Source organism: Callithrix jacchus, chromosome 20, assembly GCF_049354715.1.
Source record: "Callithrix jacchus isolate 240 chromosome 20, calJac240_pri, whole genome shotgun sequence".
NCBI classification, from domain to species: domain Eukaryota; kingdom Metazoa; phylum Chordata; class Mammalia; order Primates; family Cebidae; genus Callithrix; species Callithrix jacchus.
Window position 1 is genome coordinate 4,747,142 of NC_133521.1, and position 14,464 is coordinate 4,761,605.

The following is a 14,464-nucleotide window of genomic DNA, read 5'->3' on the forward strand; positions in this document are numbered from 1 at the left end:
GATACTTCTGTTTTACATTAAATGCAAATGATGTATATATCTAATAAGTAATTTATCCAGAGACTGTTAACCTGTCAAAATGGTATCACTAAAACCATTAAAATAACTACTTCATGATTCTTAGATAACATTGATGGTTCCAAGGCTCATCAGAAAGACAACAGGTGTCAGTTACACAAACATGCCAGACTGAAGGCAGGGGAGCATCTGGTGGTGTTTTATTCACTTTACAAAATTAGCTAGTGCACCTACTTTTGTTTGTCAAAGATATCATAAAACTGTATTATACAAATGGGGGCACTGAATAATATTAAAAAATGGCCAAGAGAAACATACAGTATTTTTGATTTCCTCATTTTTACAAACTGGAGTTGCCGTTTTTATTTATGTACCACACTGTAATTCTATTACATATGATATAATTGCATATTATATTCTATCTAGTTCACAAAAAGGTGATGTAGGAAGGATAAATCATTTTCAAGACAAGCTGAATGAGGTAATAAACAGCACTGTGGCTCCTTGGCATTCAGATTTCATGTATAAAACTATCATTAAGTTTTAAGGTTTATCTACAGAACAATATGTGACCTCCACTTTGACGGCTCTTTATAACTTCCAAGGTGGCTTTAAAGACAGGTTTGCTGCTCTGTGTTCATCACTGATTGAGCAGTGTGAGGAAAATGTCCTCAGTTTTTATTATAAATTCTTTACAATGTCTCTCCATATTATTTAAAGCAATTAGAAAACAGCACTGATACTGTCAGATTTTGTTTCACAGAAATGTGAGTTATATTTATATTTATAATTACACCCACATTAAGCTTTATGGCTTTTGTGGGTAAGCATGGCTGGTGGAAATGGGAGTCAAGCATCAGTTACTGATATGGAATGTTAATGGTATACTTCAATTCAAATAATCAAATGATTAAACTAACCATCTTTATATAAATAAAAGATAGCAAAAACAGTGCCAGTTATGAACTGGACTCCACTTACAGCCTGAGGACTTTCTACTTTCTGCCGTTCCGCACTGCTGGGTCATGGTGTGAAAAGGAAGGGGAGGGCTGGGATTTTATGTCCACCCCAATTTCGATGAGATGTGGCAATAATGCTGAAAGACGGCTGTCCTTCAGCGAAGCCTGCAGGGGTCCCGCGGACAGTATGCCACCGAAAATCACATTATGGGTTTATTCTGACAAAATATCTGCTGCTGCTTTCACAGTTCTAGTCCTAGAAATTATTTTCTTAAAACTGTATCTTTCTTAAAGAGTGAGGTATATATTAGTATTCAGTGCCTGGGAAGAAGCCAAATATATCCTGATTGCTATTCTGTATCATCTATTTTAGCAAAATTATTCTATTTCAGTTATATCTGCAATCTACAATGGGTAGGCATGAAGTGAATCTCTCATGCAGAATTGGCCCATTTATATAAATCTCTTCTGAAATACTAATTGTTTCCATGGGTGAAATCGTAGCAATTACAAATCACTAACAGCTTAGAGGAGAACAAATGAAATAGTTCAATAATTTGAATTAATGATAAACATGAAAAAATTTACTAATTGTAGCTCTGAAATTTGCTTTCCAAATGGAGGTTTTTCAAGCTGCCTCTTGTTTTTAAAAAATGCTGTTAAATCCCTAATTTTAATCATACAAGGGGTGGCTTTCTTCTTGTTCTTGGGTAATACAGCTAAATTTGGGATATAAAGTTAAATCTATTGCAGCCTTACAATTTAACCTTATTCTTACATTCGGTGATGAATTAATATAAAGGTATCACTTGAGGCAGGCTTTTCACCTGTTTATCAGATTTGTATTAAAAAAATTAGTGTATATAGAGAAAACACCTTAACTAAGACACATTAGAAAATAACTTCTCATTGTGGATATAGACCAGTGCTGCCCAAAATAAATGTGAGTAAAAAATGTGAGCAAATAGCCACATTAAAAAGTAAAAAAGCAATTGGTGGAATTAATTTGACTTATTTAGTTTATTTAATTAACCCAACATAACTGTGCAGAAAGAGTTAACATTATAGCAGGCCTGAGGGTTGTTACCTTTAAAAGGTTCTGCTTGCAAGGCTGACCCTTAGGTGGCATCCATTCTCTAACAGATAAGGGCATTTCATTGTACCTAGACTTTGTATTAAAAATGTCATTTATGCCAAATACTTGCTTTCCTGCTGAGAGCCTGAAATTTTGATACATGCAAAGCAGCGGGTGCCTATGTGACCAGACCCCGATAAGAACCTTGGGTGGTGAGTCTCTAATGGTGAGTCTCGGTTCTCTGGGCAGAAGCACTGCACATGTGCTACCGCATTTTTGTTTTTCTTGGAGACAGAGTCTCACTCTGTTGCCCAGGCTGGAGTGCAGTGGCATCTTTCACAGCTCGCTGCAGCCTCGACCTCCTGGGCTCAAGTGATTCTCTTGTCTCAGCTTCCAGAGTAGCTGGAACCACAGGTGTGTGCCACTGTGCCAAACTTACTTAAAACTATTTTTTTTAAAGAGACGTTGCCTCATTATGTTGCCCATCTCGGGCAATCCTCCCACCTTGGCCTCCCAAAGAGTGGGAATTAACAGGTGTGAGCCGCTGTGCCCAGCCCATGCACATTTGTTGTTGCTGAAGAAACAGGTGTGCTCAGGATGCCCCTCATGGAAAGGATGCGGTATGCGGACCTGAGCAAGGGTTGGTCCAGACCCCGGTGGTCTCTCCCTGGCGGCTTCCTTTTGTTGTCATCCATGCCAGCTGTGAATGCAGTACAAATAAATGCTGGGTCCTAGAGTCCTTCCAGCAAGGCACCTAACATGGGGGTGCTGTTGGGAGCACCAAAACAATTTCTAAAATACTCTCATTTTAACATATAGCATAAAATACTGTTAGTGGGATACTTTACATTCTTTATTTCATACCAAGCCTCTGACATCTGGGAGGCGTTTTTATAATAATAGCACTTGTCAGTTCAGACGGGACACGTTACAAGTGTTCAGAGGCTGCAGGTGGTTGGTGGACACTGGAGAGTCCCAGCAGTGGCTGGTCGCAAAACCAAGGGAGCAACAAGAAGGCTAAAAGGCTTGCCTATTAGCTATATCTTTGTATAAAGCACTGATTTGTAGTTATTTGACATAGTGAAACAGCCTCTGTACAGTTTTTTAAGTTTGAAAAGTTCTCAAATTAAAAAAGTGTTAGGAACATGCTCAAGTTCTCTCCATGATGAAGGAGGGGCAGCAGCACAGTTCACTCATGGCAAGTACCACCACTGAGCTCCTGACGTTTCCAGCTGCTCGAGGAGCTCACCATGTCTAAAACATGACACTTTCCCCATCTTGTCTGTTCAGCTTTCATTTTCCAAGTAAGTCAAAGTCAAAATTGTGAGTGTCTGACTCATTCTCAGCCTTCATTCCTGATGAGTCACTGAATCCTATGGATTCCATTCCCCACTCTTCTTTGTCCTCACTGATCCAGCTTAGGTTCAGACCTCCATGGCTTCCTGCTGTGACTATGGAAGTAAATTCTTAACTCGTCTCCACGCCCCAGCTAAGGCACCTGAGTTAAAGATGTAATTGTATAACTCCCTGATGCCTACAAGATGAGTCTACGTTTTCCCTTTGATTTTTTTCAAAGGGCTTCACATTCCAGTTTTAATCTACCTTTCCTGCCTCCTTTCTCTGTCACTCCCTCTACCACACTTCTTGTGGTCCATCTTAGCTCTGGTTCAATGCCTTCGTTCATTTTATTGCTTCTGTCTAAAATAACAGCCTCAATAACATTTCTACCTTCAAAATACACCTACTCTCAAGGACACACTCAAAGGACCTGCACTCAAGGATCACCTCCTCCATAAATGATGGATGCTGCCTCTTGAAGGAGCTTGGATATTTAACAGGACAACACTTTGTTTTATGTCTCAAAGGGTCTTCATCACGGTCAATCCTGCACTATCACTATTTGCCTATGTCACCTTACCTAACTGGAAAACCCGTCAGGGCAGGTACTGTTCCATGCACGTTTGTATCTTCCTAGCATCAAACACAGTAACTCACATGACAAATGTCAAAGAAATGAATGTAAAGCAGGTAGGAAGGCTAGCTGGCCAAACTGGCTTCATAACTCAGCTGACCATCTGGCATCTCATGAAGTCCTTTAAAGTTCTAGATAGAAGAGTTCAGCTATGAGAAAGCTTGTATGTACATGATCTTATGATCCACAAAATAATATGATGACTTGAAATTACAAAATTGAGAAAAACTATTAATTTTCAAATTTGTCAAAAATATCTGATATCTTACTGTTATACTTTTCTATTTAGAAATTCTGTATTTGCACAAATCATATAGCTTACCATTACACCATATTCATAAGTCAGGATATAAAAGCTACAATGTTTTTCTCATGACAATAGATAAGATATGCCACTTATAATTTTAAAATATATGTGATGTGAACATACAAACTCAATTATATCTGTGTCTTAAAATAGTATTTTTCTTCATACAGGAGATGAATCTAAAAAAAAAAAACAAGTTGGAGAGGCTAACCAGCCCTACCCAAATGTAGACTAAAGTTAAGGGGCAAATTCAAGAAAAACAATGATGGTATTTTGGAAAGCAAATTTTGCCAAAGCTACTGTAGTATCATCTGCACTTATGATAAACAAAATAAAAAAAAATAGGAAGTACTGACATATCACTTGGATTTTATTTTTTTAAACCTTAGCTAATTGGCTGATGAGTTTAAGGAGATAGAAAGGCAAAGAAATAGAGCAATCAAACTTATTATTTGATTTTTCAGGAACTAAGGGAATTTTTTTTTTTTTAGACTTTTTTTCACTTTTGTTGCCCAGGCTGGAGTGCAGTGGCATGATCTCAGCTCACTGCAACCTCCGCCTCCCGGGTTCAAGTGATTCTCCTGCCTCAGCCTCCTGAGTAGCTGGGATTATGGACATGCGCCACCATGGCCAGCTAATTTTTTTTGTATTTTTAGTAGAGATGTGGTTTCATCATGTTGGCCAGGCTGATCTTAAACGCCTAACCTCCAGTGACCCACCTGCCTTGGTCTCCCAAAGTGCAGGAATTATAGGCATGAGCCACTGTGCCCAGCCTAAAGGAAGGTTTTGTTTATTTATTTTTGAGACGAGGTCTTGCTCTGTCGCCCAGGCTGTAGTGCAGTGGTACAATCTTAGCTCACTGCAACCTCTGCCTCCTGGGCTCAAGTGATCCTCCCACCTCAGTCAGTCTCCTGAGTAGTTGGGACCACAGGTGCGTATCACCACCTCAGCTGGTTTTTGTATTTTTAGTAGAGATGGCATTTCATCATGTTGGCTAGACAGGCTGGTCTCAAACTCAAGCGATCTACCCGCCTCGGCCTCACAAAATGCTGGGATTACACATATGAGCCACTGTGCCTGGCCTAGGAACCCAAAGGAAGAATCCTAAAATCTGTCCTCAAAATTTCTCCACTTTTAGACTGTGGCGGTTGTCTGTATATGAGCTTCAACCTTTAATAAAAACAAGTTCCCACATGCTTACCAAATAGTGAAGATAACTTTTATAAACTTAAGCAGTTCATAAAAACATAATCTCCGTGGTAACCACAAAAACATATCTATAAAATATACACAAAAGGAAATGTGAAGGGAATTAAAACTTGTCAAAACAAAAAAATCAATTCAGGAAAAGAAGGCAGTAAGGGAAGAAAGGAGAGATAGCAAAGCTATAAGACACAGAAAACAAGTAACAAAATGGCAGAAATCCTTCCTCATCAGCAACTAGTTAAACATAAATAAACTAATCAAAAGAGATTGCAGAACTGATGGTGAAAAACAAGATCTAAATATATACTACCTGTGTATGCACTCATTTTAAAGATATAAAAAAGTTGAAAGTAAAAGATGGACAAAGATATTCCAAGCAAATAGTTGCTAAAAGAGAGCTGGGGTGGCAATACTAGTCTTGGATAAAAAAGGACATGGTATATTAATAAAAGGGTCAATTCAGGCTGGGCACAGTGGCTCAAGCAGGTGGATCACAAGGTCAAGAGATCGAGACCATCCTGGCCAACATGGTGAAACCCCGTCTCCACTAAAAATACAAAAATTAGCTGGGCATAGTGGCGTGTGCCTGTAGTTCCAGCTACTCGGGAGGCTGAGGCAGGAGAATTGCTTGAACCCAGGAGGTGGAGGTTGCAGTGAGCCAAGATTGTGCCACTGCACTCCAGCCTGGCACCTGGTGACAAAGTGTGACTCTGTCTCAAAAAAAAAAAAAAAAAAAAAGGGTCAATTCACCCATAAACATATATGGACTAAAAATCAAAAGAGCCCTAAAATATATGAAACAAATATTGACAGAACTGATGGGAGAAGTAGACACTTGTAGAATGGTAATTGGAGACTTCAACACTCCCATTTCAATAAAGCATAGAATGACCAGGCAGAACATCAGTAAGAAAATAAAGAACCTGAACACCACTACAGACCAAATGGACCTAACATTCCACCCAATAGCAGAATGTGCATTTTTCTCAAGTACATATCAGTCTCTAGAATAGACAATGTATGTTCAGCCACAAAACAAGTCTTAATATATTTTAAATGACCAAAATTATAAAAAATTTATTTTAGAATCTAAATGGAATGAAACTAGACATCAATAACTGAAGGAAAATTAAACGATTCACAAGTCTGTGGAAATTAAACTACACACTCTTACACAACTTTTAAAGTTGTGATTTCAAAAAAGAAATCACAAGGGAAATTATAAAATATCTTGAGACAAATGAAATCCAAAACATGTCAAAACTTAAGGGAGTGGTAAAAGCAGTAATAAAAGGGAAATTTACACCTGTAAACGTTTGCCTACATTAAAAAAGAACAAATTAGATCATAGCCAGGTACCTTAAGGAACTAGAAAAAGAAGAACAAACTAATTCCAAAACTAGCAGAAGTAACAAAATAATAAAGATTAGAGTGACAATAAATAAAATAGAAAATACAGCAAAAATAAAAAACCCAGAACTTGGTTCTTTGAAAAGATCAACAAAACTGACAAACCTTTAACTAGAATTATTAAGAAGAAAAAAACCTCAAATTATTAAAATCAGAAATGTAACTGGAGACATTACTACAGATCTTACATATATAAAAAGAACTGCAAGGGAATACTAAGAACAACTGCATGCCAACAAACTGACAACCTAGAGGAAATGGTTAAATTTCTAGAAACACAAAATCAAACAAAACTGCATAATGAAGCAAAAGAAAATCTGAATAGGCCTAAAACTAGCAAGGTGATTAATGAAACAATCCAGAACTTCTCAACAACAAAAAAAGGCTCTGACCACATGGCTTCACTAGTGAATTCTACTAAACATGTAAAGAATTAATACCAGTTGGTTGATTACTGGGCAAAATGGCTGAACAGGAGGAACAGCTCTGGTCTGCAGTTCCCAGTGAGATAAATGCAGAAGGTGGGTGATTTCTGCATTTCTGAATACATTTCTGAACTGAGATACCTGGCACATCTCATTGGGACTAGTTAGACAGTGGGTGCAGACCAGAGAGGGTGAGCAGAAGCAGGGTGAGATGTCACCTCACCTGGGAAGCTCAAGGGGTCAGGGAACTCCCTCCGCTATCCAAAGGAAGCTTTGAGGGACTGTGCAGTGAGAGACAATGCATTCTGGCCCAGATACTATGCTTTTCTGATGGTCTTTGCAACCTGCAGACCAGGAGACTCCCTCAGGTGCCTACCCCACCAGGGTCCTGGGTTTCAAGCACAAAATTGGGTGGCCATTTGGGCAGACACTGAGCTAGCCGCAGGATTTTTTTTTCATACCCCAGTGGTGCCTGGAATGTCAGAGAGACAGAACTATTCACTCCCCTAGAAAGAAGGCTGAAGCCAGGGAGCCAAGTGGTCTATCTCAGTGGATCCCACCCCCATGGAGCCCCTCAGACTAAGATCCACTGGCTTGAAATTCTCACTGCCACATAGTAGTGTGGAGTTGACCTGGGATGCTTGAGCTTGGTAGCAGGGAGGAGGGGTTGGGCATCTGCCATTATTAAGGCTTGAGTACATGGTTTTACCCTCACAGTGTAAACAAAGCCACAGGTAAGTTCCAACTGGGTGGTGCCCACCACAGCTCAGCAAAGCTGCTGTAGCCACACTGCCACTCTAGATTCTTCCTCTGTAGACAAGGCAACTCTGAAAAAAAAAAAAGCCCAGTCAGGGGCTTATAGATAAAACTACCATCTCCCTGGGACAGAGCCCCTGGGGGAAGGGGTGGCTGTGGGCACAGCTTCAGCAGACTTAAACGTTCCTACCTGCCACCTCTGAAGAGAACAGTGAATCTCCCAGCACAGTGTTCAAGTTCTGCTGTGGGACAGAATGCTTCCTCAAGTGGGCCCCGACCGCCCCCCTTGCCTCCTGACTGAGAGATACCTCTCAGGAGGGGTCGACAAACACCTTATACAGGAGAGCTCCGGCTGGCATCTGGTGGGTGCCCCTGTGGGATGAGACTTCCAGAGGAAGGAATGGGCAGCAATCTTTGCTGTTCTGCAGCCTCTGCTGATAATACCCAGGCAAACAGGGTCTGGAGTAAACCTCTAGCAAACTCCAGCAGACCTGCAGCAGAGGGGCCTGTTAGAAGGTAAACTAACAAACAGAAAGGAATAGTATCAACATCGACAAAAAGAATGTCCACACATAAACCACATCCAAAGCTCACCAACATCAAAGAACAAATAAATCCACAAAGACGAGAAAAAGCCAGCACAAAAAAACTGAAAACCCCAAAAACCAGAATGCCCCTTCTCCTCCAAAGGATCACAACTCCTCTCCAGCAAGAGAGCAAAACTGGATGGAGAAAACAAACAAACAAATAAAAACTGGATGGAGAATGAGTTTAATGAATTGACAGAAGTGGCTTCAGAAGGTGGGTTAAAAACAAACTCCTCCGAGCTAAAGGAGCATGGTCTAACCCAATGCAAGAAAGCTAAGAACCTTGAAGAAAGGTTAGAGGAATTGCGAACTAGAACAACCAGTTTAGAGAAGAACATAAATGATCTGATGGAGCTGAAAAACACAGCATGAGAACTTTGTGAACCATATAAAAATATCAATAGCTGAACTGATCAAGCAGAAGAAATGATATCAGAGACTGAAGATCAGTTTATGAATAAGATGTGAAGACAAGAATAGAGAAAAAATAATGGAATAAACGAAGCTTCCAAGAAATATGGGACTATGTGAAAAGACCATACCTACATTTGACTGGTGTACCTGAAAGTGACAGGGAGAATGGAACCAAGTTGGAAAACGCTCTTCAGGATACTATCTAGGAGAACTTACCCAACCTAGCAAAACAGGATAAGATTTAAATTCAGGAAATACAGAGAACATCACAAAGAAACCCCTCAAGAAGAGCAACCCTAAGACACATTAATTGTCAGATTCACCAAGGATCAAATGAAGGAAAAAATGTTAAGGGCGGCCAGAGAGAAAGGTATGGTTACCCACAAAGGGAAGCCCATCAAGACTAACAGCAGATCTCTCTGCAGAACTCCTACAAGCCAGAAGAGAGTGGGGGCCAATATTCAACATTCATAAAGAAAAAAAAATTTCAATCCAAAATTTCATGTCCAGCCAAACTAAGCTTCATAAGCAGAGGAGAAATCAAATCCTTTACACACAAACAAATGCTGAGATTTTTGTCACCACCAGACCTGCCTTATAAGAGCTCCTGAAGGAAGCACTAAATATGGAAAGGAAAAACCAGTATCAGCCACCGCAAAAAGATACCAGATTGTAAAGACCATCAACACTATGAAGAAACTGCACCAACTAATGGGCAAAATAACCAGCTAGCATCATAATGACAGGATCAAATTCACACATAACAATATTAACCTTAAATGTAAACAGGCTAAATGCCCCAATTAAGACAGGGACTGGAAAACTGGACAGAGTCAGGACCCATCAGTGTGCTGTATTCAGGAGACCCATCTCATGTGCAAAGACACACATAGGCTCAAAATAAAGGGATGGAGGAAGATTTACCAAGCAAATGGAAAGTGGAAAAAAAAAAAGCGCAGGGATTGCAATCCTAGTCTCTGACAAAACACACTTAAACCAACAAAGATCAAAAGAGACAAAGAAGGACATTACATATTGGTAAAGAGATCAATGCAACAAGAAGAGCTAACTATCCTAAATATATATGCACCCAATACAGGAGCACCCAGACTCATAAAGCAAATTCTTAGAGACCTAGAAAGAGATTTAGACTCCCACACAATAGTAGTGAGAGACTTTAACACCTCACTGTTTATATTAGATAGATAACAAAAATTAAGACTCTTCAGAAAATTAAGCATATTCAGAACTTGAACTCAGCTCTGGACCAAGCGGACCTAACAGACATCTACAGAACTCTCCACCCCAAATCCACAGAATATACATTCTTCTCAGCACCACATCACACTTACTCTAAAATTGACCACATAACTGGAAGTAAAACACTCCTCAGCAAATGCAAAAGAATGGAAATCATAACAAACAGTGTCTTAGACCACAGTGCAATCAAATTAGAATTCAGGATTAAGAAACTCAAAACCACACAACTACATGGAAACTGAACAACTTGCTCCTGAATGACTACTCCATAAATAACAAAATTAAGGCAGAAATAAATAGGTTCTTTGAAACCAATGAGAACAAAGACATATGTACTAGAATCTCTGGGACACAGCTAAAGCAGTGTTTAGAAGGAAATTTAAAGCACTAAATGCCCACAGGAGAAAGTGGGAAAGATCTAAAATCGACATCCTAACATCATAATTAAAAGAACTAGAGAAGCAAGAGCAAACAAATTGAAAAGCTAGCAGAAGACAAGAAATAACTAAGATCAGAGCAGAACATGAAAAACCCTTCAAAAAAAAAATCAAAGAATTCAGAGTTGGTTTTTTGAAGATTAACAAAATAGACAGACTACTAGCTAAATATTCACATGAAAAAGAATGAAGTTGGAATCTTACCTTACACTGTATAGAAAAATTAACTCCAAATAGATCAAAGACCTAAATATATTACAAGAGCTAAAACTATAAAACTCTTAGAAGAGAACACATGAGAAAAGCTTCATGACATTGGTTTTGTCAATGATTTCCTGGATATCACACCAAAAGCAAAGGCAACAACAACAAAACACATTAAATTGAGCTTCATCAAAATTAAAAACTTTTATATAAAGGGAGTGAAAAGACAACAAACAGAGTGCAAAAAAGTCTGCTAATCACATACACAATAAGGGATTCATATCCAGAATATGCAGAGAATGTCTACAACTTAAAAAAAAATTCAAAAGTGGGTAAAGGACTCGAAGAGACCTTTCTGCAAAGAAGAGATATGAATAGCCAAGAAGCCCATGGAAAAATGCTCAACATTACTAATTAGGCAAATCAAAACCACAATGAGATGCCACTTTACACACATTAGGATGGCTATTATCTAAAAATACGAAAAATAACAGGTATTGGTGAAGAAGTGAATAAACTGGAACCCTCTGTGCATTGCTGGTTGGTGTGTAAAATGGTACAGCCACTGTGGAAAAGTTTAAAACTTAAACACAGATTTGCCATATGAGCCAGCAATTCTACATAGCAACATTAATCATCATAGTCCAAAGGCAGAAACAATCAAGTGTCCATCAATAAATGAATGAATTTATAAAGAAAATGTAGCATTTATATATGGAATATTATTTAGCCTTAAAAAAAGAAATTCTGATACATATATGTATGAACCCTGAAGTTATTATTCCAAGTGAAATAAGCCAGACATAAAAGGACAATTATTATATGATTCTATTTATATGAGTTACCTAGAATACAAAAATTTATAGAGATGGAAAGTAGAATAGAGGTTACCAGGGTGGGGAGAAAAAAAAAAAGGAAGGAATTGTTTCATAGGTATAGAGTCTTAGTTTGGGATGCTAAAAGCGCTCCAGACAAAGACAGTGGTGGTGGCTGCACAACAATATGGATGTACGTAATGCCACCGATTTATACATGTAAAAGGGATTGAAGGTAAATTTTACGCCATGTATATTTTGCCAGAGTTCAAAAAAAAAAGCTACAACTTTCCTGGAAGGGTATTTGGCAATATCTAACTAAACTACACAACTTTTTTAACCAAGTAATCCCACTTCTAGGAATTTATCCTGATGATGTGTGATATGTCTCCAACAATATGAAAAGATAGACATATAACATTATTCTTTGTAGCTTATTCATAACTGCAAATATTGGGAATAACCTATATGCTCGTAGGTAGAAGATGAAATAAAGTTGCTATATACCATGCTCTATTATGCCGCTATAAAATAAGGATGTGCTGCATGAATTGATATGGAATGGTCTCCAGGATATACTTTTTTTTTTTTTGAGACAGGATCTCACTGTCACATAGGCTGGAGAGTGCAGTGGCCTTATCTTGGCTCATTGAAGCCTCCACCTCCTGGTTTCAAGCAATTTTCATGCCTTACCTCCCTAGTAGCTGGAATTATAGGCTCGTGCCACCATGCCCAGCTAATTTTTGTATTTTTAGCAGAGACGGGATTTCGCCATGTTGCCCAGGCTGGTCTCAAACTCCTGACCTCAAGGGATCCGCCCCCCTTGGCCTCCCAAAGTGCTGGGATTACAGGTGTGAGCCACTGCACCTTATCAGCATATACTTTTAAGTTAAAAACAAAGTATAAAAGAATAATGCTGTCCTTCACATAAGAAAAACATGGCACATAAGAAAATACACGTGTATCTGCTCATTTGTGCAAAAAGAAATCCCAATAGAGGGTAGAAATGGAAGACAGAGAATGAAGGTGGCAAGGACACTTCGAAAGTGTCCCTCTTGGGATGTGGGCTCTCTAGGAACAACAGTCATATTCCCAGAACACCCACATAACAATTTACAGTAACCACCATGTGGGGGGAGTACAAAATGAAATATAAACCACTAGCCTGAGTAACTGGAAAACAGTGTTTTGACAGTAAAGCTAAAGACAAAAAGAACTGTACATAGGTACTTTAGAAATTTCTCACAGGGATATAGATTAGTGATTATGAAGTTACTTTTCATGCATATTAGGATAAACAAATTAATCAATTTCGGATAATTAGGTTTCTCGCTGTAAGATGAAGAAATGAAGAAAAGGCTCCTTGGAAATACAGGTGGTCTAGGGCTGGGGCAGAGAAAACAAAAGTTGAGCATGGTTCATCCAGCACTGCCGTAATGTAAAAAAATGTGTGATCTCAGCTCACTGCAGCCTTGACCTCTTGGCTCAGGAGATTTTCCTACCTCAGCCTCCTGAGTAGCTGGGACTACAGGCACCTGCCACCATGCCCAGCTAATTTTTGTATTTTGTATTGTAGAGACAGGAGTTTCACCATGTTGCCCAGGCTGGTCTCAAACTCCTGACCTCAGGTGATCCACTGCCTCAGCCTCTCAAAGTGCTGAGATTACAGGAGTGAGCCATGATGCCTGATCATAATAATATTAATATTATAACAATAGAATAAAATAAATATCCATGAGTCCATACTGATATAATTATTAATAACTGAATAAGTGAAGAAAAAGAAATAGTTTTTCTCACAGCAGAATTCTAATGAATATATACAGAAGGAATGATCGAAGTGGAAAAATCGTGATTAAGTAAACCCTATAGTAGTAACTGTTACAGGCAGAAGCCATCAATGGATGCTAAAATTAGTAAGGTATCTGCATAATCTCAAAGAGACTTACTAATTAGAAAGGAAAAAAATAGCAACTTTTTAGTGAAGGAAACTGGCAGACAGCACTTTAACAAAGTGATCAAAGTTAGTATCACAAGCAATAAGACAAAATGATACCATCTACACAAGACAAGGGCACAAGCATCGGATAGCCATGCTTTCTTGGACATGCAGAAAAGGTTCGGCGTTAACCTAGATCAGTAGTGGATAATCCAAAGTGCTGAATAGCCCTACAAGTTTCCTGCTCGATGCCATGCTTTTGAAAAAGAATGGATAGAATGTGCATATGGAATTGGTACTATCCGGGCAGAGAGAGTGCAAGATAGAATATGATGATTTCATAGAGTGTATACTTTGGAAAAAAAAAGATGAACTGTATGGATACCAACTGGAGGCAAAAGGCAAAACTGATGAAGGAAGGGAAGTACACCCCTCCACCTAACCACATGGGCAAGGGGGAGCCTCGGCCCTGAGCAGACATAGCTACTGATATCTGGAGGCTGATTTTCATGTTCTCTGTTCTCCACTGGAAAGGTTATTTATGAAAATCCTCCTTGTCAACGTGTGTAAAAATAAAGTATTGCTCCCTAAAAAAAAAAAAATGATACCATGTACCCCTGCTTCACTGACACGATGTATTTAGAAGGGCCCAACATAGTTTCTGTGGTATTCCTGACATA

At 38.9% G+C, this 14,464-nt stretch overlaps 1 protein-coding gene and 1 pseudogene across 3 annotated transcripts in view; one reads left to right on the top strand and one right to left on the bottom strand.

Moving 5' to 3' along the window:
- NETO2 (neuropilin and tolloid like 2) overlaps positions 1 to 14,464 on the bottom strand; it is a 62,185-nt gene that overhangs the window by 7,548 nt on the left and 40,173 nt on the right. The window lies entirely within an intron of this gene.
- LOC108589249 (NADH dehydrogenase [ubiquinone] iron-sulfur protein 5 pseudogene) lies at positions 1,112 to 14,366 on the top strand (annotated as a pseudogene).